The sequence below is a fragment of the Herpailurus yagouaroundi genome, unplaced genomic scaffold, assembly GCF_014898765.1.
Source record: "Herpailurus yagouaroundi ecotype Mexico unplaced genomic scaffold, PumYag 181, whole genome shotgun sequence".
NCBI classification, from domain to species: domain Eukaryota; kingdom Metazoa; phylum Chordata; class Mammalia; order Carnivora; family Felidae; genus Herpailurus; species Herpailurus yagouaroundi.
The window spans coordinates 24,791,331-24,815,111 of NW_024412412.1; the positions used below are offsets into that span (position 1 = coordinate 24,791,331).

General features: G+C 39.1%; 1 protein-coding gene and 1 long non-coding RNA gene across 8 annotated transcripts in view; one reads left to right on the forward strand and one right to left on the reverse strand.

Annotated features, from left to right (window-relative positions):
* The window catches only part of DLC1 (DLC1 Rho GTPase activating protein), a 563,102-nt gene that overhangs the window by 156,012 nt on the left and 383,309 nt on the right, over window positions 1–23,781 (forward strand). The gene's annotated exons all lie outside the window — the stretch shown is intronic.
* LOC121039756 (uncharacterized) lies at window positions 1,801–11,363 on the reverse strand. The gene is made up of 3 exons (XR_005794971.1): window positions 11,089–11,363; window positions 3,853–3,930; window positions 1,801–2,429 (listed from the first exon to the last, which is right to left on the reverse strand). It is a non-coding gene; the product is annotated as an uncharacterized LOC121039756 (long non-coding RNA).

Consider the following 23,781-nt stretch of genomic DNA (forward strand, 5'->3'; position numbering starts at 1 on the left):
GTGGTGAAAGGAATAAACAGGCTGCTGTATGTTAGGTGGTGTTTTGTATACGTACTTAATTTCACACTACAGAATGCCTTTCTGTGTTAGGAAACTTTTCAAAGTGATGTTGATCAAATGCTACACTTTGTTAATGGAAAACTCCCAGCAATGAAACATTATACTGCATATACTGTACTTTATCCCTGGACAAGTGTCCTATATTAATTAGACATGACTGATAAAATCAAGTCTTTTCTCCTTACCCTATCTCTAACATATGTATAAATTCAGTAAAAGCACACTTCTACTTGAAACGACCTTCTCATTCCTTTCTATGACCTTCTTGTTTTTTCCTGTCTCCTGACTGCCATTGTGGGAGCCTTGTAGCATGAGGAGGCTGTCATTGACCAATGGGTGACATAAAGAACAGTGTAAATCATGGAAAAGATAGAATGGGCCAAGATAGGAAGCCAGCTGGAAGAATACAAAAGGGAAGGAAAAAAATTGTCTAAGAAATAAAAAACAAAAGGATGGTTAAGCCAAAACCCCCAGATATGTTGAATGAAAGCAGGGACTAGTGGAAGAATTAGACTTTGTTAAGAAGCCTACTATTATTTGACAAAAAGGAAGGAATACAAAGCAGAGTAAGTATATGTACCCCTGCAGATAGATTCATAATAACAGTATGATTTTATACTGAGTTCCCAGGGTTTTGAAACAGATAATCCTGTTGAGTAGATTATACTGTTTTTAAACTTTGTTTTCCTGGCTCAAGGATTAGGACTGGCAGAGAAAAGTCACCACCAGGGGGGAAGCGGGCATGTAGAGAGGTAACTAGGTCTTCCCAGCCATATTTTAACTGGGTTTGTGTCTCAGATAAACCTGGCAATTTTGCGAGCAGCTCGTTTTGTGTTGTTAGGCCACTGAAAACCATCGAATTGTTTTATGCCATTTAAACTAGTGTTTGCCTTATGAACAACTAGAAAGCCAGAAACATATCTGCAGACATTGGGGGCTCAAATATTTTGCCTCATAATATACTATGTTTATTGTATAGTATATTGTATATCGTATTGTATTGTATAGTATAGTATATAGTCCCCGAAACACTACTGGAGTGTTCTCAAGTAAGACTTCTGTTTGACTCACACTTCAGGCTAGCACGGAAGGGAAAGAGAAAGAGTGCAGAGAAAGAGAAAAGGGGTGGGGCAGAGGAAGGGGAGGAGAAGGAAAAGGGAAAGAGAGAAAGAGAGAAGAACAGAGGGGAGGATAAGTTATATTAGGTTACCAAGAGAAGCACCAGTCAACTGCAAGGAGAAGCAAAGCTCCCAGCCCTTGAGAAAAGTGGATTTCTAGCAGCTGGAGTCAGATTCTATTTCAGCACAATGCGCTTATGGTGATCACCAGCACGAGTTTAGCAAGGAGACAAGGAACACGAATTTGATTCCAGTGCTCATAGAGCAGGTGGAGAGGAATTATTATTATGGGTTCACATGAGGAACTCTGCCGAGTAGGGCCAGCGTTCGCCAGCTCACCTCCACCAGGCTGCAGGTGAAGCCCCAGTGAGCCACTATCTCAAGATCCCCAAATGGTTTCACTTTGGGGGGACTTTTCCAAATTTCCTCAGCCAAGTTAGTTGCTTGATTCTCTCCTCATTCACAGAGGACTTCTCTCTTTTGTAACCTTTACTATAAAATCATTTGATCCCACCACTGCTAACTAAAACAGAAACTTGGTGGGACCAGTGTTGTGTCTGTAGAGGTTCAGATTTGTGTCTGTAGCATTCAGCCCAGTGCTTAGAACTCCATTCATCAGCGTTTGAATGAATGAATATTGGTGTTATGGTAAAGAATTTATTTTCAGAAGACGAAATCAGATGTCAAGAGCCTAAGAATAAAGACGCAGAAAAAATGGAATCCTACAACCCAAATCAGAAAACAGCTCATGCTTTGTACCATAGCCTCCTCTCTGTGCTCCCTGCTACTTCCATGCTAAAACAGAGCGTGAGAGAAGAGGGAGAAAAGAACTATGTAAAATCTGGTTCTCCGAGGCAATCTTTGAGTTTGATTATTATTACCATTGATCTCAAAACAACAAATTAATTGTAACTCATTGGTGCATAGAAATCTGAGGGATAAATGTTATTTAGAATCTACTCAATTGTTTCCAGAGAGTAATGGGCAAGAGTAAGTGTAGAGAAGGAAATATTAGCTTATCCATTCACTTTTAATTTTAATTTTTATCCTTTAATTTTGTATATAGAAGGTATATATTAATACAAACGTATATATGTTACAGTTTATAAGGAAATACTCACTGAGGAGCATATGATTGAAAATGTTGGGAGGCCACTGGTTCAGAAATCCTCCAGCTTTTCTGGTTCATGTCATTCTGAGGAAGTCAGGAGTGGAGTGGAGGGGAAATGACAGGAAAAATAGAGTAAGAGACTGAAAGATAAATGAGTAGGAGAGATTAAGGGATTTGTTTAGAAAGTGTCACACCACAGTAAATTTCTTTGTAATTTATATTGTGAAAACCACATAAAGTAGGGAGATTTGTTGCCAGGTGCCTCTAAGGCAGAAAAAATATACTCTGAATGAGAGCAATTAGATCTGGATGTTTCTTGTTCCAGATTTTTTTTTTTTTTTAAAGTAGTTATGATGTGCGATGGGCCTCTGATCCAAGCAGTGCCTTGAATCAAAACTTCAAATTTACATTCTTAGTAACAAGATCATTAATAAATTCACATTAATCCAACATCAGCTTTTATTGGAGCAAGAATTAATACACGTTTATGATGTTATTTTAAATAATTAATGGGTATTTCAGAGCCAATTGCACATTAGAGGCAAGCGTAATAGTGAAACTGATTTAGTTTCTTCCTCATGGATTTCTGTTACTAGAAACCAGGACCAGCTTATTAATCTTTTAATACCAGCAAAACCGCCATAGGTTTTGGCTCCCTCCCTCGATGAAATGCCAATATCCACAAAAGTTGGGATAACTAACATAGCCTACAGAACAGGGCCCTGCCTCTGTTATCTGGGCGTTAAACACAGTGCTGCCCACGGAATCTGTTCACTTTCTGGCTCATGTTCTTAGAAATAAAGTACTTCTCCCTGCTGCCAACAAGATCTCTATTCCACAGATAGTTTTCTAACTGTCAAGAAAATTAGAGTGCCACTTTCGAGATAACCTCACAATTTTCAAAGGAAACATAAGCAAATAGGAAAATACACTTTTATTATTTTTTTTCTGTCCTGTATCTACATTGGCAGAGGAATAAAACTAGTGATTAATGAAGCTCTTCGATTTTGGGTTCTATCTTTGGAGCCAGTGGAGCTTTAAAAGGATTTTATAGACGTTAAAAGTTTTATATACGTTAAAAGTTAACCCAGGCACTTCAAAACAAGTTGAAATAGCATTATTATTTGGTCTAGAAAATGAATAGCTTGGTCTGAGCTTGATTTTCTAATCAAGAAAATAAGCTATGGTGAGGAGAAAGAGCATAATCTAAATTAAAGTATGTTATTTAATCTTTGTGAAACTTATGTCTCTAAAAAAATGGAGGCAACATTCCCTATATCACAAGGTTTCTAGAACATTAAATGAGATAGAAAATGTGATTAAACAGCTACCTAATAGAACTACTGTAACAATCCATTTTTTACCAAAATTCAAGGTGGGTTGACAGTTGAGTAACTGAACACTTACAGGCAGAATCTATATTCACAGCATAAATAGCATCCAGGGTCAGTAGCTACTTTAACTGGAGATTTCTCAAGTGCTGCATGGTCCATGGTAAGCCTCCACACCTTCTACGCTATGGGTATGCCTAGAACCAAGTAAGCATAGAACTGCTTCCCTCACCTGTAGCTTTGTAGTCTTGTATGTTACTGGTTTTCTCCGTGCTTTGGTTTTTTCATCTGTATAATGGAATACTTCACTCTGTTGTTAGGAACATTGAATGTTAATATATACAAGTAATTAAAACAGTGCCTGGCTCACAGACAACACTATGGACTTTAGCTACCAATAGTAGTTGTTTTGTTGTTTGTTTTACTAAATTGCCCATGTTATAGATCTGAGAGTAAGCTAAACTTGTCTGGGAATAAGTGTGGGGAAAGATTGATAAAAGTTGAGAGAGGATTTAGTATCATATAGTATATCATATCCTATACTGTATCATATCATCATATAGTAAAGCCTGGAATATGCATTCATTAACTAAATAAATATTAAGTACATTCTCTTTCTCCGCACTTGGTTGTGTGCAGTATAAGATCTGAATAAAACTCATATATATACATCCTTATGTAAAGGCACTTCCATATTCAAAGGGCTAAGTCACATAAATAACAAATGACAAAATATTCAGTTAAATTAACTTTAATAACTATTACTTTTAGAACCTCATATAATATTAGGTTTGGAACCACAAGTATAGTAACACCATGGTTCAACCTAATCCAAGGAAGAAAGTATTAAGATCTATGGAACTAAAAGCATTACAGGCTTCCCTGTGAGGAAGTCAAAGAAGGTTTCACCAAGTGATGCCTCAGCTGAGCTTTGAAAGATGCAAAGACTGTGCCTTTGAGAGAATGAAGGAGAGGAATCTCTCTGTCCTTACTTTAATATTCTTGGAAAATTAAATTTTACTGTTTTTTTAATACACAGATTTCAGTCTTAGGGTAAGTGAAATAAACCAATACTTCAAGAAAGTCATTTACAAACAGTCACTTTTAAATGCTAAGGTGTGTTTTCCAAACTATTTCGTGGTGGTATAAACATCAAAAGAGGAGAACAGCACTTCATATGCCATACTTTAGCTGAGGCAAAGCAGCTGTTTTCGTACTTAGATTTTTAGCTTCGTCATTTCTGGGCTTACTTTACCTAAAATAAATAAATAAATAAGTAAATACATCATCTGATTTCATCATATGAGTGAATCCTGGAAAAAAAAAATGCTAGATATGTTAATTTCCTCCCAGCTAGTATTTGATTAGTTTGCAGAGAGGTGAAATGAAGATTACGGATGTTTGCTTGACGACTAAAGCATTATCAGGAAATGTACTCACAAAATGGCTCCGCTGTAAGATTGTGGTCAGACAGCAGTACTCAGTAATTTTCTTACCTCATAGATATGTAAGAATCATCAACGGAGTGCCACTGGTTAATTTATTCATGGTGGACAATCATAACAAGGGGATTTAACAGCATAATTCATCAAAACCATAAGAAGTAAAAAAGCAAGAGCATAATTCCATTTTTTAAAAAAAATCAGGGGCGCCTGGGTGGCTCGGTCGGTTACGCGTCTGACTTCGGCTCAGGTCATGATCTCACGGTCCGTGAGTTCAAGCCCTGCGTCGGGCTCTGGGCTGATGGCTCGGAGCCTGGAGCCTGCTTCGGATTCTGTTGTCTCCCTCTCTCTCTGCCCCTCCCCCGTTCATGCTCTGTCTCTCTCTGTCTCAAAAATAATAAATAAACGTTAAAAAAAATTAAAAAAAAAATCAATTCTAATTACAATGTTTCACATCCCACCCACATATTGGCCTAGTGGGCAATTGGAGATTTTCTTCTGAGTCGCTTGGAAGAGGAACCCAAAGGTGTTTCAGCCACAACATAACAGATGAGAAATGTACGTCATGAATATCTGATAAAAGTTCAAATTTCGATTTTCATCTTGAGTTTCAATGAAGAAATCCTTTAATAATAAAATCACATAGGGGTGCCTGGGTGGCTCAGTCTGTTAAGCTTTCCCACTTTTGATTTTGGCTCAGGTCATGATCCCACGGTTTGAAAGATGGAGCCATATGTGGGGCTCTGTGCTGACAATGCGGAGCCCGCTTGGGATCCTGCTCATTCCCTCTCTCTCTCTCTCTCTCCCTCTCCCTCTCCCTCTCTCTCTTTCTCTCAAAGTAAATACGCTTTAAAAGATAAGAGGGCATAGTCCCTATGAGTGATGTGAATTGTCTGATGGATGACAATGTATTCAGAGGACGGCACTTGGACCACGCTGTTCATCCCCTGTTGTTACACGAAGAAAGACTGGTGCTCACGCTTGGTGGGCTGATGACAACCTTCATTTTCAACACCGTTATTTAGATGTTATTTAGATTAAATGTCAACTTGTGCCACAAAATCCATTCTATGAATTTTTGAATGAGTTAAACTTTTTCTTGAGAGAATTGTGAAGTGTATAAAGCCTATATAGCAGGAATATTAAGGATAAAATAAGTTTACTTAACAAGAATATTACATATGTATATACATATGTAAATTAATATATAATACATGTATAAAATTATGCATATAAATTAACTTTCAATATCTGCAATAATCAAGCACAATCTGGGATGCAGTATTTGGCTTCCTGCAACAACGCAGTCTTTATTGATACTTGCAGTAGAGGATGTGACAAAACACAGAGGAACTAAGTGGTTACTACCACAGGAACATTAGCAAGCTGGCTGGTGGTATTCTACTCCCACATGTTTCCAAGGGAGATGTAAAAGGAAACCAGATGGAGGCTAGGCCTCTGCAGTAAATATCACCTTCGAAGTCTGTGGACCATTTTCTCACTCCCCCCCACCGCCAGCCTCCCACCAAAGGCACAGGGACGTGGAGTTGGGGCAACACAGCACTGGTCTTCTGAGCTCTTGGGTGCAGTGTGTATTTGCCATTGTGCATTAGGACTGTAATTTCAATCCATTTCTCAATACTATCATCCCTTGCATCTTGTCTACATTTTTTTTTAACGTTCATTTATTTTTGAGACAGAGAGAGACAGAGCATGAACGGGGGAGGGTCAGAGAGAGGGAGACACAGAATCTGAAACAGGCTCCAGGCTCTGAGCTGTCAGCACAGAGCCGGACGCGGGGCTCGAACTCACGGACTGCGAGATCATGACCTGAGCCGAAGTCGGCCGCTCAACCGACTGAGCCACCCAGGTGCCCCAACATCTTGTCTACACTTTACTGTAAGATGGTAGCATGATGTTTAACGTCCCGTCCTATGTTGATTTACCCGACAAGGAAGATGTAATTCACTTGCCTAGACTGTTGTAGGCAGCATCCTACAAACAAATATGGGGTGAGAGACAGAATCTGCTTTTCATAGGTTCAGGGAATGTTCCAGCTGGAAGAGACTTTAAATACTCTTGCATTTCACTTTAACTGGAATAATGTGTGTGTATTGACAAGGCCAAGGAGCTATAATTTAGAGTGTTAATAGTGGTATGTCCTGTTACCAACGTGAAGCTGCTGCCCCACAGAGAAGATGCTGAGTTGCATATTATCACGGAGAAGCTATAATTTAAAAGCAATCAGAAAGAATTGGCCAACATCAAAATGTAACACAAACCTAATATTAAGGTTTTTTTGCACGATGAAAGGAAATGTTTTATCCTTCTATTTCAGACATTTGTCCTCTCGGTGTGCAGAAAAACCACACAGCTTTGAGAATTTAACTACCATTTCAGGTATATGCTGACAAGAATATAAATTTTGAAAAACTGAAAATAGAGTCTAAAATGAAGTTTATTTTTCGCAGCTTCTTCCAGTTTCTAGTTTTATAATAAAAAGTCTTTCCTGAGGCATGAATTTTCCTTTAATTCAATTATTCTGTACTCTCTCCCTGCGATCAACAGAGACTTTTATCATAAATATTATCTCTGTCCACTTAGAAGTTACAAAGTGGTTTCTCTCAGATGTCTTCAGTGTTTGGGTTGAGGCATGATAAATTTTAAACAAGCTGAAAAGTATTTCAAACAAGTTCCATACTGTGAGCAATCATTAAAGAGGCAAGGAGAGAAAGGAATTAGCCAGCAGATTTCGGTATTATCTTCATGCAAAAATTTTTAAACATATTAGTGATTATGTAAAGTGCTACGTTTTTATACTTAAAATTTGACATACACTAGAAACAAAAAGTATGCTAAGTTGTCCATCAGCCTGTTCTAGGCAACTTAAAATGGAAATAAATCTGCTCTTCACATGCAATACATTATAGTTATTATCATCTTAAATTTCCAAACCTGAACACTGAGATGATTTATTTTATTGATAGAAGATAAATAAGCAAGAGTCATATGGTTTACAGGAAGCCAGTTAATTATGAAATTTAATTTCTAACTTTTCAGATAAATCTTTTCATTTTAAAAAAAGGTTTTTTATATTTTATTTATTTTCGAGAGAGAGAGAGAGAGAGAGAGAGAGAGAGAGAGAGAAAGAGCACGAGTCGGGGAGGGGCAGAGAGAGGGAGACACAGATTACAAAGCAGGCGCCAGTCTCCTGGAGCTGGCAGCACAGAGCCTGACACGGGGCTCGAACCCACTAACAGCGAGATCATGACCCAAGCTGAAGTTGGCCGCTTAACCGACTGAGTCACCCAGGCACCCCTAGATCTTTTCTTTTTTTATTTATTTTTTGAGAAAGAGAGAGAGACAGCGTGTGAGTGGGGAGGGGCAGAGAGAGAGGGAGACACAGAATCCGAAGCAGGCTCCGGGCTCCGAGCTGTCAGCATAGAGCCTGACGTGGGCCTCAGGAACTGTGAGATCATGACCTGAAGTCAGAGACTTAACTGACTGAGCCACCCAGGTGCCTCATAAATCTTTCCATTTTTAAGACGACCAGATTTACACAGGACATGTCAATAATTAAGTCACTATGCTGATGTAGAGACTTCGACATGTGAGCTTCTGCCCAATATCTGCCTCCAGTATTCCCTTCTAAAGTCAGAGCACTGTACAATACCGGGCTGGAACCCTGGTTATCGCACAGATCATTGTAGCAAAACTCGGTGCACATAAAGTTGTTTGAGGTAAGGGAGGGTGGGTAGGATGATATAGTAGAACAAGGAGAACTGCAGGCTCAAAGAATGAAAATTTGTATGCCAGTAGTTGTTATCAAAATACATGGAAGTCAGGTAAAATCTGTTGTTTATGAGGAGAGACTAAAACAGAATATAGTGAATAATAAAAATGGCTGCACTGTGGTTTCCTACATAATATGAGGGCTCATGGAAGAAATACAAGAGTCAGTCTCTACTCAGAAGCAAATACAAGTTCATAGGACCTAGGAACCCTTGCTGTTGGAAGGGAATGGAAAGTAGTCACGAAGTCCTGCTTAAAATACCAAAGAGGTGTAGCCAACACACTTAATGGTGAATAATAACCTTGTCGGGGGATTTTTGTTGTTGTTCTGCATTTCAAATACAAGGAGTTATACTTGACACGGTGTTTTCAAGTAGTTATTACCATTTCAACCACTTAACAATAAACCTTGATTCGGAAAGAATTATTAGCAAATTCACAAATATTTCCTCCTGGGCCTGGCCGGTCCACTTGCAGGTGCCTCCTGATCTCACTTCCGTGTGTCAGTCCTTACGTCCCACTTCCTGTTATGGGCCGTGGGCACCCAGGTGGGAAGCAGCAGACGGATTTTCCCGAAGCACACCACTGTTTGCTTTTGGGGGCTGCTTATATTCACAGTCACCTATTTACCTTCTCTTAACTGCTGCCGCCTCCGTTCTTTCTGCACGGAATGCCACTGCCACTTGATGACACCCTTCTGCATTCCTGACCTGCTTCTCATGTAACTTTTTGAGACCCAAAGAACCAAACAGGTGCATATCATTAAGAGTGAGTCATAAGCAATAGACACCCCCCCCCCAGATGTACAGTCCCACCCTTTCACTTAGGAAGGAGTTGGAAAAGCCAAATTTACTTTGAAGCAATGCAAATTAAAGTGTGCCCACAGCTCTAAGAGCTAAAGGAAATCAACCCATTTGTCAAAGATGTGTTTCAGAAATCCAAAGTATTTATCAAAAACTGTTGCCGGATCCCTATTGTTACCCCTCCCTCTCTCTCTTTTTTTTCCTCTTTCTCTGCTGGGCTAGTCATAGTTCCAGAAAGAAAGCGCAGATGAAAAGTTGAGACCTTTGGAATCCCACTTCACTTTGGAAATACTGTAGAAATGCACTCACGAGTTCAGCTGTGACTAACAATAGTTATGAAAATAATTCTACATCCTCAGTATTTCTCATCCCAATCCCCTTAATCCCCTCACCATCTCTTGCTCAAATTACTGCAACATCATCCTGATTTCTTTGGCTCCAGTCCTAAACCCCACAAATCCACCCTCCGTACGGCACTCCAAATTATCTTTACCCAATGGAAAACCGTCCCACTGCCCGCCGCCCCCACCGCCGTAGCTTTAAAATCCCAACATTCTAGACAAGGTTTTCAAGGACAGTCACATTCTGGTCCCTGTTTACATTTGTAATCTTTTCCGCTTTTCCTCATCTCACATTGAATAGGCACATTAAACTTCTCTCCGTTATCGAAATTCAGCATACTTTGTTTCTCATCCATAAAGCTCCCCCAGCCCACCTTCCTGCCCCTGGAAGTCTTCAGGTTTCATCTTACATGTCACTTCACTCAAAAAGTCTCCCCCGAACCCCTCAGACTGAATTAGAGCCTCCTTCATCTGTGCCCGCCGCAACCCTCTGTACATACCCTAGCCTAGCACTTAATCACACAGTGTTGGAATTATCTATTCATACCCATATTGTAGTGGCTGAATTGTGTAGCCCCCCACCCCCACCCCAAATAGGAGCATACCCTAACCCAGGAACCTGTGAATGTGACCTCGTTGGGAAAAAGCGTCTTTGCGGATGTGATTAAGAATCTCAAGATGAGATCATCCTGGATTTCCTGGGTGAACCCTACATCCAATGCCAAGGGAACTTATACGGGGCCGAAGAGAAGACAGACACAGAGGAGAAGGCCATGAGAAGATGGAGGCAGAGATTATGCAGGCAAGGAACACCTGGAGCTGCCCGAAGCTGGAAAAGGCAAGGAAGGATCCCTTCGCAGAGCCTTGGGAGAGAGAAAGCACAGCCCCGCCGCCACACTTGGAGTTCTGGCCCCAGGAACTGTGAGAGAAAAAAGTTCCATATTTCTTTTTTCTTAAGTGTATTTATTCATTTTGAGAGAGTGAGAGCATGACTGAGGAAGGGGGAGAGAGAGGGAGAGAGAAAGAGAGAACCGCAAGCAGGCTCCGCACCAGGTACACAGAGCCGGATGTGGGCGGGGCTCAAACTCACCAACTAAGAGATCACGCAGGACCTGAGCTGAAATCCAGAGTCAGACACTTAAGGAACTGAGCCACCCAGGCGCCCCCAAGAGGCAGCCTCAGGAAACTGCAGTAGTCTCCCCTTAACCGGGTCTTCGGTCGGCTACCCGCGGCCAACCGCCTCCGGAAGCACAGGCCCCGCCTTCTGACGCAGCATCTTGACGTCAGTAGTCGCCGGGGTAGGTCCCAGCCCCTGTGTCATCGCCTCGCTGCCCCTCCGCACATGCGCGTTTTATCGTCTCCCATCCTCCCGGGGAAGGGTGAGTACACTATAGTGAGATATTTTGAGACAGAGTCCGAATTCACCTAAGTTTGTTTGCAGTATATTGTGAGACTCGTTCGACGTCCTTATTCGTTGTTAATCTGCTGTGCCTCGTTTATAAATTAAACTTTATCGGAGGTGTGTGGTATGCATGGGGGGGAAAAAAACCGCATCTAGGGGGTTTGGTACTACATGCGGTTTCCAAAATCCTCCGGGGGTCTTGGAACTTTCCCCAGTGGGCCAGCGAGGGGGGGAGGGTACTTTTCTAGCACACAGACCTAACCTCAAACTAAATTCCTGGAAGGCCGCGACCAGCACGCTTCGAGCTTATTCACCGTTCTCCCCCTCGTGCCTACCTTGTGCAGGCACACGGTGTGTGCTTACTACATTTTGTAGAACGAGGGCCCGAGGGGAGACAAGCACAGTGTGTTGAGCATTATCTTCGTGGACAGTAATAATTCACGCTTTTTTTTTTTTTTTTACCGCTTTCTCGTTCCAGTTGAATCACTTAATCAATTTTTCCTCATCTTTTATTTCATCTGATAGTTCTTTGGAAATTGTCATAAAAGTAACTGTAAACGATAGCAAATACCATGGGGACGTTTCTACAGAAAATGTAGCTTATTTTCTTTGAGAGATAACATGCCGGCCATAATTATAAGTAATTATATGAAGTAAAAATGCCTGAATCAGTTCCAAGCTTTAAATTGCCTCACTGCTCAACTTGAGAAAAGACACTCCCAGTAAGATAGCACTGGTGTATTTACCAATTCCATATTTTTTTTTCTTTTTATAAGTGATACATGCACATGGCCAAAAAAAAGTATAAAATGAAGTTGAATTTCCTCTCCGACTAGTCCCATTTTTCCAAAGACTGACCTTGTTAACTGTCTCCAATTCTGATTCATTACCTAAGTGACGATAAGTAACTATAAGTACATGCTTTTACGAGGGACTTGGGCTCAGTGGGCTCAGGTCATGATCAAACCATTCATGACTTCGGGCCCTGCATCTGGCTGTCTGCTGTGGGCACAGAGCCAGCTTCAGATCCTCTGTCCCCCACTCTCTCTGCCCCTCCCCCACTTGCACTCTCTGAAAGTTAGAAAAAAAATACATGCTTTTATTTATATTTATTAATTAGTGACAGTACATAGAATTTATGCTGTTCACTTGTGAACGATGAAGTATTTCATTCATGTGCTTAACAGATATCTTTGCTGTATCCGTTTGCTAGGACGGTTGTAACACAGTACCTGAAACTGTGTACTTCAACAGTAGGAATTGCTTGTCATTTTATTGGTTCTGAAGACCCAAAGTCTGAGATCAAGGTGTCAGCAGGGTTAGTTCCTTCTGTTGGCTGTGACAGAATCTGCTCTGTGCCTCTCTCCTGGATTCTGGTCTTCGGCTGGTAATTTTTATTGCTCTTTGGCTTGCAGACATATCACTTGATCTCTGCGTTTATGTCCACATGGTGTTGTGTCTGTGTCCAGATTTCCCCTTTTTGCGAGGACACTAGTCATTTTGGAATGGAAGTCCATCCTGCTCTAGTATGACTTCATAAATTGTCAACATATGAATTTGTGGGGTGGGGGAGATAACATTCAACCCACAGCAGTTGCTTATATTATGCTAAGCATAGTTCGATGTAATGGATTAAATAAAACAACGGCTGACAAATTTTCTATCATCCGAAACTTACTTTCAGTGGAATTTAGTATTCTCATAATAGTTCAGAGCTTCTCCCTTCTACCTACGGATTTTTATTATTTACGTATTTTTATTTCCTCTGATATTTGCCTTCAGGAATATTACTACTAAATAAAATGCTCATTTCTCCATTTGTTGATTATTCATTTTAAATAGCATTTCATTCCTGTTTCAGAAGTTCAGAAAATGAACACTTATCCCTTGATCTACCTCTCCTCCCCCAGCTGATCAACAGCTGGGTGTTCAAGTAGATTCATTTTATTATTCATTGCCCTTTAAAATATTTATTGCTTAAGTCCTATTTTTAACTAGAAATTGTTGCTATTCAGTTACCTAGTTGATAAACAGTTAATTGAGCACTTGCTGTGTACCAAACACTCCTTTGGATGTGAGAGACACAAAATAACATCTTTGCTTTCAAAGACTTAACTCTGTAGTATAGGGAAGCAGAAAAGAGATCCAACAAATGGATAGTAAACCAACTAAGGAGTAGAATGAACAAAGGAAGGAACAGAATCAAAGAGTAGGATCTTAGATACCATATGAAGGAACAGTTTCTAAAGGGAGAGTGCAATCAGAATGTTTCAAATGCTGTGAGTAGCTCACCAAGAAACTTGGCATTTAACAGCATAAAGTCCATTGGCTGGCTTGTTCATAGTTTGGCGGGGGCATAGGTTTACTTTCATAGAGTTCTTAAGACCAAAAGGGAGGACAGGAATTGAAGAAAGTAAGCAGAGCCAGCTATTAAACAATGATTTAATATTTGCTGTAAAAGAAAATGAAGGAAGAGGGTGAAAGCCAGAAGATGTGTAGTCAAGAGAGAATTTTGTAAAATGTTAAGTGGGAGAGATTTGGACATCAAATTTGGAAGCTCAAAGAAATGACCGAGTACAGAAAGTATCATTACTACAACAGAGGAGGCAGGAGTGTTGTCCTTGAACTGATGAAAGAGGAGGAGATCCAGTGGCCAGTGGAGGGATTGGGATTAGAAGGAGCCAAAACCCTGTATATGCCACAAAAGCGAAGGTGAAGCAAATGAAGTATGTTTTCTGCTTGCTCTTTGATGGTAATGTATTTATATTTTATAGATGAAGCATTCTCTCAAACCTCTCTGAGAACACTAATTATAGGGATAATTTAATGTGAGGTTTAGAGGCTTTTAATGTGTAGTTAGTATTACCTGAATTATTTCTTTTTGTGCAGCAGTCTGTTTCCCTGCAATTGATTTTTCTTAATTATTTAGTGATTTGGGTTCCCTTCCCTTATTATGACCAAGGAGAATTGGATACCATAGGTGACTGTTGTATGACCCCTCTATGATTTTTGTAGAAATCCATTCTTCTCATAGGAATGATTTATCTCCACTTCTCATGTTACTATCCTACCTATATGCTCATCTCTGCACGAGGAGGTACTATAATAAATTCTTTACCATCTCCCTGGATCCAGTCTTTTTCCTCTTACTCTGGTTTATTCTACACAGTATAATCAGATTTAAACTTCCTAAGAAAACATCGTCACCAGGTTATTTCCCTTCATGAAAAAGCTGAATAATGTCTTGCTTTTTGTCAAATGAAGATAATAACCTCAGCCTGTATTTTAAAGTTCTCTATTTAGTCCTTGTTAAAATTTTAAGCTTAGTCTCACTACTCTAATAAGTCATATAGAGATGCACCACAGATCCATGCTGTCCGGCCACCATGGGCTCTTAGAGCCTCTGAGTCACTCTATACATACACCTAGTTCCTCATTCTAGCATTTACCACTTAACTGTTTCAAACTCATTCTACTTTCTTAAAGTTCCTGAAGCTACCTCTCCCTCCCTCCCTCCCTGAAAATATCTTCACTGAGGAAATAAGTGAATGATAATTAATCTTTTTAAAATTTTGTTTGAAAGTCAACCTAATAAATGCCCTGATTTGGTGATACCAAATGCACTTTGAGGAACTATGTATTTTTCTTGTGTAGTCTCAGTGATCAATACGGTATAGTGAAAAACCGGGAGTTTTCCAGTCGATGGATGGATGGATGGATGGATGGATGCATGCATGCCTGAGATGAGATGGATGAGTGAGTGTGTACTCCCCAGCTATAGTTGAATTGTCTCCATTTTCAGTATGGTTGGTGGAGGATGCAACTTTCCTTGCTATGGGTCTGGAAGAAGGAAAAAAGATTCCCTCATGGTTATGTCTTTTCATATCCTCCAATCTACTGTGTTAGTCTTCTTTGATTTTACAGACAGGAGGGAGTGTATTCCATAATAAAATTATAATTGTTGGCATGAACATATATTTTTGTTAATGTATTCAGTCATCAATTCATTTATTTAGCATTATTTTTAGCATATAACATTTAGGCATCATGTTAATTGCCAGATAATCAGAGATGAATATTATTTTCTTTAAGAAATTCAAAAAAACTTGAAGGATAAAACTTTCCTAACTCTAACACTTAAGGAATATGCTCCATTAACATGATGACCATTTATCCTTGTTTGTCTGGCCACTCTGCTTTATGCCTGTTGTCACCACATCGCCTACTTTGCTCCTCCATTCACCTTCTGAAGTGTCCCATTTTATCACCTAAATGGGACCCAGATTACATTGTTGACTTACGCAGTGCCATACTAAAAAGAAGCGGGTTATGGATGTGTATGTAAAAATGAAAATGCACCTTGCCTCTTCTAAATTTGTATTTATTAGTGGCATAAGAAAATCCTGTTGAAATTAGTAGAATATATTTGCTTTTGTTCTTAATTTTTCTAATGTTTTGAAAACCTCAATCCAATATGTTTTGATAGAGATTAAGCTTTAGATAACTAATGCTTTTTTTAATGCTTCAAAAATATCATGGAAAATAAGGCTCTTATAGCTGGATGTTCACAGAAATCTGTGGAAGAGCTAATATTCACAAAGCAATAAGTGACACTAATTAGATTTCTTAAGCAATACTAAAATAGCTCATTATATATTCTATTTAAAGTTCAAAATGTATAAAATACTTATTAGTTTTAAATTGATACGTTTCACCCATCACAATTCATCTCTATAGCTTCTTTTAGCTTTAAAAGGCAACCTACTCACTTTTCTTATTCCCTAGGAAATGGTAAACTAAGAACTGATTACCTGTAGAAGTTTCTACACTACCCATTCATAATTCAGTGGAGAACTGGTTATGAAATAATGACCCAACCATGTGGGAACCACAAACAACACAAGATTGAAGGTAATGATGAGTTTAGATCCATTCTCTTTTTATAGAATAATTTCACTCAACACTAATTAGTTTTCTGAGATGACATCCGGGTCTCTTTGACATCACAGGCTCATTTCTTAGTGCCACATACCCAGTACTTGTCAATCACTGACCATAGTTTATTCTTCTAAAGATTTAAGTAGCAGCCTCGGGGTTTATATTTCCCCAAATTTACCTCAGAGCTGAAATATACCAAAGAGTCTCCCAATCTCTGGAAGAGATTCTGTGGTTATGGTTGTATTTTTTTTTCCTTGTGAAACTACCACTGTTTATAATCTCTATTTTCTATGGTTGCTATTCATAAAAGGGTCTTTTTAAACTTTCTTTCTTTAATTCACTAAGTAAGTCCAAAAATCTCCATGGCTTCTGGGCACATGCTAAGAATAACAGGAAATTCATTATTATAACCAGTGGTATTTAGCCAAAGCCCTGATAGGAAAGATGGCCTTTGCTGAGCCTCAGCATCAGAAAACTAAAATCCTTTTGAACCAAAATTGAATATCAAGGTTTTCTCCAGACTAAAGAGTTTTAGAACTAAACTTTAATTATGAAGATATCTGTACTGTGTTATAGAAAACATCTTTTTTCAAGTCTTTTAAAAACAGATTCAACCCTGACACAACACGTTTAAGTCAAAGAAGGAAAACCAGCTACAGGTATTTAGGAATCTACTACTTTTTTTAGACAAAATTGTAATTTGGTCTTGTCTGTTAAAAAATGCCATTATGTCACTATCAAAATATGTTCTCATTTAATTGTTAATACCTGCACTTTGCGTTGGTATAAACCCACAAGAGACTTAGTGACCAAATAAAACCAAGAAGGAAAATTTAGGCAGTTACTCTAGAGGTCTTTTATTCTCAGTAAGTCAAATTGACACATCTTTGCATAAATGCTACAGAAGAGTAACATGGAACCTGTTATTGTTCTTATGTTATAATGGGGGAGGGCACAGGGTTAGTTACCTCCTAGAAGAGTGTTGTTCTCTTTCCAGCTCTGACAGCACCTGTGACCTGGAGCAAGCCTGTCCCCTCCATAGGATTGTTTCCTCATTGTTCTGGGGAGGGTATTGAATTAGGAAATCTTTCTGTTTCCCCCCAGCTTCCCATTTCTCTCATTCCCACATAGTTGTTTGATAGTAAATTGTGTTTAGTTGTCAGCATAGTGAATGTTGTTTATTTATCAGCATTTACTTTCAAATATTAGAATTTGTCACACAAAGTTGTCACTGCAATGGAAAGATGATAACCGTGTCACTAAAAAACAAGTACTTCAAAAATTTCCTTCTAAAAACCTGTCTTCCTGTTCCATGTGGATGGTTTACTGATAGATTTCACCTGAGCATTGAGTGTCTGTCTTAGTCTTATCAGGCTGCTATAACAAAATACCATAGGCTAGGTGGTTTAAACAATAGACATTGTTTCCTTATAGTTCTGGAGGCTAGAAGTCTGAGATCAGGGTGCCAGCATGTTCAGATTCTGGCACGGAGTCTCTTCCTGGCTTATGGGTGGCCACCTTACTTTGTTCTTACGTGGTGGAGAGAGGAAACTTTGGTTTCTCTCCCTTTTAATAGGATGCTGATTCTATCATGGAGGCTTTATCCTCAGGACGTCATCTAAGACTAATTACTTCCCAAAGGCCTCACCTCCTAATACCATCATATTGAGGATTAAGGCTTCAACATCATTTGGGTGGAAGGAAGAGGTCACAAATACTCAATCTACATGAAGGATCTCTCTTAGCATATCAGGTTAGCACGTCACCCTCCGCCTCCACACTCTGATGCTCAGCATCACACAGTCTGCCTCTTGGTGGTTCTCTAATTCCTTCATATTTGTCTCTTCAACTATAACCTCTTTAAGGTAAAGACAGGTTTTCCTTTTTTCCTTACTTTTACAGTGACTAGTATTTAGGCACTTAGTAAATATTTATTGATAGATTGATAAACCCTTTATAGTGCTGAATACAATATTTTGCCAAGAAAAAGTTAACACATTTGTAAGGGATGTGTACTTGGCACTCTTGCTGTAATACCCTCACTAAAACTATCAGTATATTATAACCGTTTAATTATTTAATAGTCATTGTTTGTGTTTCTGATGAATAAGGAACTTCTGCTACTTAGAGGAAATGTTTACATCACCCTGATTTAGTAAATGGCATAGTTTTGTTTAAGACACTAGCATTTCCTGCCAGATGAAGTCCAGGGATGTTTCGTCCCAATGAAGCATGACCCAGCAAACCGTCAGGGGTTCAACTATATCCTAGGAGACTTGAGCACTGAAGACTTCTAGAGACACAGGCCAAGTCTCATAGTGTGTAAAAAATTCCCAAGGATTGGGGCACCTGGGTGGCTCAGTCCCTTAAGCAGTAGGCTCTTGATTTTGGCTCAGGTCATGATCTCACAGTTCATAAGATTGGGTTGGGCTCTGCACTGACAGCACCACAGCCGGCTTGGGATTCTCTCTGCCCCGCCCCCCCCAACTCTGCGCATGCGCGCTCTCTCTCTCTCACTAAATAAATAAATAAATAAATAAATAAATATGAAAAAAAGAATGCCCAAGGATCAATGGTCATTAATTCAAGATATCTAATGAATTCTTTTTTTAAATTTTTTGTTTTTCAACGTTTATTTATTTTTTTTGGGACAGAGAAACACAGAGCATGAACGGGGGAGGGGCAGAGAGAGAGGGAGACACAGAATCGGAAGCAGGCTCCAGGCTCTGAGCCATCAGCCCAGAGCCTGACGCGGGGCTCGAACTCACGGACCGCGAGATCGTGACCTGGCTGAAGTCGGACGCTTAACCAACTGCGCCACCCAGGCGCCGCAAGATATCTAATGAATTCTTAAGCAAGTGTTGGATTTAATTTTACACTGTTTAGGATAAATTATAGAAAATTAAACATTGAATTAAAACGTAAATATTTCTGCAAGATTTCCAGCTTCTTAGCCTCTCTTTCATTCCTTCCTCCAAGAAAATGAACAACCACTCCCTTCATTCAATGTATGTATGCATGTATATATACACGTAAGTCTGTAGCAAGAACAGCTTTAGTTTCTTCTGGAAGGAGACTCAGATTCCTAAGGTGAAGGACACTGCTCCCAGTCTCTCAACTATTCCCTGGGAAAGTTAAAAATAAGTCCCACTGAAAAAATAAGTTGGCACTTGTTATTTGAGAAAATTGCTTTATTCCAGGAACTGCCTCATGTAGCAGAAATTTATTTACCATCTGTGTGGACTTTAAAATTTTTCCATCTTAACTGATACACAACTGAAATAGAAACAGACTTTCCGTGCGTAGGTTTTCCACAGGCCTCAATATTTTAAAGGGTGTTAACTAAGAAACTTTTTGGGATTTTTGTGGTCCCCAGAGTGGGAGAGCCCCATGACTGCCCCTCAGGTCTAAAATCTCCTTCTGGAGACAGGCCCCAGGCTGATGTCACTAGTGACTTCAGGTTGGGGTGAAAGGGGTGGGGGGACCTGCCAGGGAGCATTCCAGGGACTTTGCTGAAAGGCATTCTTTATTTTAAATGGCCAGTAGAACAGTTACCTAGCACATTATGTTCAAATAATAAAATAAAAATAAAAGTCCCTTGGGCAATAAATGTCTTCTTCCTGAATTGCTTTTAAGTTATGTAGTCAGATAAGACAAATGTGCTTTCCTCTTTTTCAGCTGTATCAAAGGGTTATTTTATTCAAATGTTTTATTAATTTTTTCCACAAGAGGAAGTAACTTTGTTCACTGAGGGGAAAAATGAGGTTGAATGGGTGGCTGAACACAAGTAGATTCATTGTTAAGCAGTGCTTTATATAAACTACAGAAAAATCAAGGGAAATCCAAGTGCCACTTTTTATACCAAAAAAGCCGCGCTGCCCAGATGTTCTCCTACAATATTAAGCTATTCTACCATTATTCTCGAGGACGGAAACTGGAGTGGCTGTATCTCTTTACATTGTATGCTTTCCCTTCAAGAAAACTCAAGAGCTTTGGACCATTTGGTTATCTGTAAAGACTTTATCAAAGCAGTATCTCACTTTTCTAGACATGGAATGTTAATTTAACAGCTATTAGAAGGTCAAAATCATGTCCAGTTATGTAGGATGTATATTTTAATAATATGTTTCTTATTGCAAATTTTGATGCTAATCTTAACATTCAAACATAAATTTCAATAAAACTTGTAGGAGATAGGAAATTACACAACCTATCCATAATTTCCCTTTTCCAAATTCCTATAATTCCTACACTGTTTTAGCATTAACTGTGTGTTGGCACCAGACCTGGACTACATGCATCATCTCATTTAATTCTCACAAAACTTACAAATTTAGTAAAAATTGGTAGATGAAAAATATGAGGCCTTGACAAATAGATAACATACTCCCAGGTCACAGATCAGTTAAGTGTTGGCTTAATTGAGTCAGACCTCCAAAACCCATTATTCTGGCCATAGTACAGGCTTTAGGATTAGCCATTAATATGGAAAACCCAATTCTGATGGAATACATAGGAATTTTGAAAACAGTATTAATCTCAGCTTTTAAGGCCGCCTTTAAAATATAGAAGACTTCAGAACTTCAAAGACTGTTGTTTATTTACAAAATTGAAGGAGAGGCACTTTTACTCTTTGACCTATACATTGGAAAGTAGGCCTGTGAAAATTTAAAAAGCAGGGCTGTTACCCAAACTTACAATCACTGTCCAGTTCTTTGTCACTCCTAGAAAACTGTGCTGTTGCATAAAATTCATAAAAGAAAGTATAAGAGAGTGGCTTCCGGAAACAAAATTCAGTTTGATTCCTGGATCTCTTCCTGGTAGTGGCACTGAGAAAGTCATTCATTGCGTTGGTCTCAGTCATCTGTAGGATTGGAGTAACAATGATACATAAGTGTGGGAAATAATTTTCATGAAATCTGTCACAGAGGACGCAAGTAAGTGGTAGCAAAGCTGATGATAATCTAACTCCTGGAAACTGAGGGGGCCGGGATAAGTAGAACTGTGGAAAATATGAGTAAGTATAGTGTGTAAGTACATGTGTGACTGAATACCACCATATTCTATGAAAACAACAGTTGCTCTAACTAGAACAAAAATTCTGATCATGTCCTTATTCTGCCTCCCCTCAGCATTAGTATGTTACTGCTTTGTACAATAATTTGCATCTTTTAATAGCTTTAAGGTAAAAAAAGAATACGAAATTGAAGTATAAAACAAAATCAAGAGTCTAATCTCCCACTTAAATTTCTGTTGTCTCTTCTGCAAATTAGCCTCTCTATGTCAAAACATAGAAGTAAATGTAGTAATAATAATTCCAACTTTACTGCGATATTAAAATGACCGAAAGGGAGATTTCTGCTGAGAGCAGCATTGTCCCAAAGAAACTTCACAGTAAACTCCAGAAAGAACAGACTCAGATGCCATTAGTCTCACAAGGAGTAAGAAGGTCACCAATGAAGCACTCTTCTAAAAACACACCAACATGAGCTAGGAATAAAGGGAAGACCCAGAACCTGAGTAGTGGGCAGACTGGAAGAACAACATGGAAACTGGGAAACTGAGTCTTGAGCCAGCCCAAGCTGAGCTAAGCCCCTCAAGGTTAGTAGTTCTCCTACCTAGTGGCAGAAGCAAAAACACCCTGGCAAAAAAGCGTTCCCAATCCCCAACCTAGGTCCACAGAACTCCCACCTATTAAGATCAAGCAATGACCTTCAGTTACAGATTACGAAACAGAAGGCTGCTGCTGCTAGAGCTGAAAGTCAGAAGAGGGCTGATCAGAGTCCAGAAGCTCCAAGTTTCTTGTACTTTTGTAGGAAATGGGGGTTGCATTAATATATGTTTTTAACTTTAGATTTTATTATAATGTAAATTTGCCATGCTAAAAATAAATGGCAAACTTTCAAAGATAAAAGAGTAGAACTTGGGTGAATAAATTTTAAGGAACAAAATGTGATACAAACAAAAACATCAGTCAATACCAAATAAATGCAAAATATTAAAAATGGGATAAATAAAAAGGGAAATGTGACAAAATCACAATAAATGGAAATGGATTTAAATAATTATTAAGTTTATTGTATGGAAAACACTCCAGTCACATGCTGTTTACAAAGATCTGTAATGTGTAAAAGTTTAGAAAGGTTGCAAGGTAAAGGAAAAGATAAAAGGTAAATACAAGTGAAATATAGACATTTAAGACAAATTATTAAAACTACCACGTAAAATTATAAGCCACCAATATTGATAAAAATTTCAGTTCACCATGATAATAAGTATAAACTATATACAACTAAAATGGACTAAAAACATAAAGAAAACATTGAACACCTATATATATATATATATATATAACTATATAGAAATTCTGAAAAATCTACAATTTTGGTGGGAGGCTATCAAGAGTAAAAAGTTAATAAAGCATCAAATGCTTTAAGCAACAAAATAAGCAAGCTTAATCTGATGCACATTTAGAACTCTATATAATAATTAGAATTAGAATATACATATTGTTCTCTTTTTTTTAAACATTTTTTTTTTTTTTAATTTTTTTTTTTTTTCAACGTTTATTTATTTTGGGGACAGAGAGAGACAGAGCATGAACGGGGGAGGGGCAGAGAGAGAGGGAGACACAGAATCGGAAACAGGCTCCAGGCTCCGAGCCATCAGCCCAGAGCCCGACGCGGGGCTCGAACTCACGGACCGCGAGATCGTGACCTGGCTGAAGTCGGACGCTCAACCGACTGCGCCACCCAGGCGCCCCAACATATTGTTCTCAATCACACATGGAGTATTTTGAAAATTGCTACTGTAGACGGTGAAATATATCTTAACAAATTTCAAAAAATTGCTGTTGCAGAGACTACATATTCAAACCATGATGCAATTAAGTTAGAACTTACAATAGAAATTCCCATCATTGGGAAATTAAAACATATTCACACTAAGAATTCAAGAGATAAGAACTCATATTTGAAATTTTACAAATAATTGGATGATTGGGGCCCCTTGGTGGCTCGCTCAGTTAAGCATCGGATGTTGGCTCAGGTCATGATCTTGCAATTTGTGAGTTTGAGAGCCCTGCGTGGGGCTCTGTGCTAACAGCTCACAGCCTGGAGCCTGCTTCAGATTCTGTGTCTCCCTCTCTCTCTCTCTCTGCCATTCCCCTGCTGGCACTCTGTCTCTCTCTCTCTGTCTCTAAAAAATAAATATTAAAAAAGTTTTTTAAAAAATAATTGGATTATAAGATATAGTGTACATCTAAACATATGGGTTGGGGGCACCTGGGTGACTCAGTCAGTCGAGCGGCCGACTTCAGCTCAGGTCATGATCTCCCGGTTCATGGGTTCGAGCCCCGCATCAGGCTCTGTGCTGACAGCTCAGAGCCTGGAGCCTGTTTCAGATTCTGTGTCTCCCTCTCTCTCTGCCCCTCCCCCACTTGTG